We start from the raw sequence: 3,948 nt of genomic DNA, 5'->3' as shown, positions 1-3,948 counted from the left end.
CTCCATGCCACGATATAGTGTTATTAGCTTGAGCAGTTATAAATCCATTGCCATCCTTACTCTAACTTAATTCCTTTTTTTTAATTTAAATTTGTTATTAATTTCAGTGAAAATTTACAGAGGCTTTGGATTTCCATTCATTCATTGTTGTAGATTTGTCCCCTCCTTCTTTTACTTTTCAAGAAGAAGAGTGAATGGCAGGTAGGGATGAGCAGGGAGAAAAGTGCAACAATAAAGTATTGGAAACCCTAAGTCTCTGTAAACTTTCATTAAAATTAACTAAAAAAAAACTCTATCCTTAATTCCTAGGCTCCCTCTCCTTCTATTTTTTAGAGTTTGGTGAATAAAGAGAGGAAGTGAAGGAATTAGAAAAGATCCCATCAGGACCTGAAAAGATGGGGTAATGGTGGGCATAGATCAATGGTGACTAATTTTATAAAATACAATATATGAGAATGATGCTATGAAACACAGTGTGAATGAAGGAATGTGCGAAACACAATGTATATTAATTTTGTTTGCAAGTGAATATAAACAAAAAGTACGGAGGAAAAAACTGCAAACATCCATTAATAACTGGAACATGGAATGTTCAAAGTATGACTCTAGGAATTTGCAAGTTGTCAAAAATGAAATAGAATACATAAAGGTAGATATCCTAGGCATTAGTGAGCTGATATGTACTGTTCTTTGCCACTCTGAGTAAGACAATCATATAAGCTATTACGCTAGGAATGAAAAATTTAGGAAGAATAGTGTTGCATTCATAATAACATAATAATGTTTCAAGATCCATCATGAAGTACAGTTCTATGAGTGATAGGATACTATCCACATGCATATAGGGAAGACCTGTTAATACAAATATTATTTAAATATAAATACCAAGAACTATAGTAAAAAAGGAAGAAAGAATTTCTACCAACCTACTATTTTTTTCAGTCTGAAATTATTATTATTACTAAAGACTGAAATTGGCCAAACATATAATCAAGATGCATTAATAATAAATCTGCCTATGGGAGGTTATTATTGAGTCTTTCTCTAATCCTGATGTCATAGAAAATGAGATTATCTATATTCTTCTTCATACAGTCTAGCTTCTCAAATTATTTGCTAAACATACAGAATGACCAAATAGAGTGAATGCATACAACCTTGATGCACATCTTTTTTTTTTATGCACATCTTTCTTGATTTTGTGTATCACCTGGTCTAATTTCAATGGAGCACAAAGAAGGATTCTGGAATTCCCGTTATTTGCTATGCTTCATAGGATTGCTGTGAGTCATAGTTGACTTGATGGCACAGAATAACAATAACAAAATGAGCATCAACAAATTCTTTTTGTAACAGTGACTTATTTGGTTAATTCACACAGCTTGATACTTTTGTATAGTTAGAAAACATCAATTTTTCTGACATTCTCTGCTTTCTGCCAAGACCAATAATACCCTTATCCACATTCTGTCCTTTTTCTAGCTTGAATAATTAGTTGCTTATCAATGGACTATTACAGTTGTTTTTTACATTAACTTGAGAAAGACTTCACTTTCATATGACACTAACCTTGTTCTAAAAATTTTTATTATTCTAATGTATCACCTTTATTTCTAGATTTTTTTTGTCATTCTACTGTATCACCAATTTTTGGAATGGGTACAAATACGGATTTCTTCTATTCATATGGCCAGATGGTTGTCTTCCAAATTACTAGTCATAGATTAGTGAACAACCCTAGTGTTACAGTCATTTGTTGAAACATTTAAATTGGTATTTTGTCCATTCTTGGAGCCTTGGTTTTCACCAACGCCTTCTGTACAACTTGAACTTATTCCTGCAATAGTATCAGTATTTGATTATATGTGATAGTGCCGATAGGGAATCTCATGATAGATGAAGAAAGGATTGAAGTTTTCAATTATTTACTCTTGCTTGGATATACAATCAACATTTATGGTACTAGCAATCAAGAAATCAAAAGATGAGTTGCATTGAGTTAGTCAATTTAAATTGACAATAATGTCTATTTGAAGACCAAGGTGCTTGTTTAATTAAAGACAAAGGTGCAAGCTCAATTGCTTGCTATGCAACTGAACATTGGAAAATTACTAAAAATGACAGAAGAATCAATACCTTTGAGTTGTAGTACTAGATAAAAGTACTGAATATCTCATGGCCTTCCCAAAGAACAAGCAAATATGTCTTGAAGAAAATGCAAACAAGGTGTTCCTTGGAGGCAAGGATACTGAAAATTTGTTTCACATATTTTATGCATGTTGTTAGAAAGTGCTAGTCTTTGGAAAAACACATCATGCTTAGAAGGGTGGAGGGTTAGAGAAAGAAAGGATCTCAACAAGATGGTGACTGTGATTTGGAGATGGTGGGGATGGTACAGGAAAGGCAGAGTTCAGATCTGGTCTTCATAGGATTGTTGTGAGTCATAGTTGACTTGATAGTACAGAACAACAACAACAAAATGATTGAGCATTAACCAATTCTTTTTGGAACAGTGACTATGTGCATCCTTCCATTTTATTTTGATGCTTCCTACAGTCACAATAAGCTGCGCTTCAATCATGTAGTTTGAGGCCACCAACTGCTCTGTGGGAGAAGGATGGTCAATCTATTCCCGGGTGATTAACTGCCTCTGAAAACCTTCTGGAGAGTCAGCTATGGGTTGGTTCCAATTCTATGGTACACAACAACAACAACAACAACATATCATTCAATAGAAAGCTCTCATGACCTACTAGTAAGAAGCTGCACTGCAATCCTGAAGGCACACAGCTCAAATGCACCAACTGCTCCATAGGAGAAAGATAGGCAGTCTCCTCCTGTGCGATTAACTGAAAACCTGCCAAAGGGTTAGTTAGCTATGGGTTGCTTCCAGCTCCGTGGTACTCAACAACAACAACAACATTATTTTATTGGCTTCAATTGCGATTTTTCTTTTTTTAGTCAGGTTCATTCATTCAGCAAATATGTGAGATGCAATAGGAAACAAAGTCAATAAAGATTTTGCCATTGCTACACTTATATTCCACTCGAGGGCACATAACGACAACAACAACAACAGACTTATATTCCAGCAGAGGAAGACAAAGAAGAAATAATAAACATTATTACATTGTAAATAAAGAGTCCTTGAATGTTACAAATGGTCAATGCACTGAGTCAAGAGTTTAGAAATTAGGCTCTGCTCCAGTAGGAAAGCCTGGCAACTTACTGCCAAAAACCAGAAACTGAAAACCCTACTAGCACAATTCTGCTCTGAGACACTTATGTTTGTCTTGAGTTTAAATCATCTTGATGACAATTGATTTTTATATTGTGGGTCATTTTGTGTGTTATGCATTTGAAAAGAAGACATGCTAAAGAAAGAAAGGAGGGGGGAACCCAAAGGGCAAATGGGCTTCATAGTATCAATTGAAGTAGCATTTTCAAATGGTTAGTTAGGGATTATGAAGGAGGTGTTATTTTGGTTATGCTACTAGGAGAAACTGTTCCTTAAAGAGGAATGTCATGTTTGGAAAGGTGCAAGGTCAGCGTAAGAGGGGAAGACCCACAATGAGATGGACTGACATAGTGACTGGAGAAAAGGCTCAGGTATGTTAGAGATGGTGACAGTGACGCAGGATAGGACAGAGTTCAAGTTTGTTGTTCATAAGGTCACTATGAGTTGTACTCGACTTGATAGCACCTGACAACATAGAGAGGGTTCCTTGTCACCCAAAATGTAAAAGACTTGAGGGAAAGTGCCATAAAAAGTGTTCCAGGTAATTCCATCATCATCATCAAAATAATAATAATAATAAAGTATTTGTTCATTATCTATCCAATTAATAGGCATGGACTCTGATGCCTAGAGGTAATAAGCTGTGCTGCAATACCAAAGGCACATGGTTCGAATCTACCAGCTGCTTTGCAGAAGAAAGATAAGTAATC

This window comes from Elephantulus edwardii, unplaced genomic scaffold (genome assembly GCF_000299155.1).
Source record: "Elephantulus edwardii isolate Elephantulus edwardi_28Jun2011 unplaced genomic scaffold, EleEdw1.0 scaffold00058, whole genome shotgun sequence".
Taxonomy (NCBI): domain Eukaryota; kingdom Metazoa; phylum Chordata; class Mammalia; order Macroscelidea; family Macroscelididae; genus Elephantulus; species Elephantulus edwardii.
The sequence above is the reverse complement of the archived record's forward strand: the minus strand, read 5'-3'. Positions refer to the sequence as shown.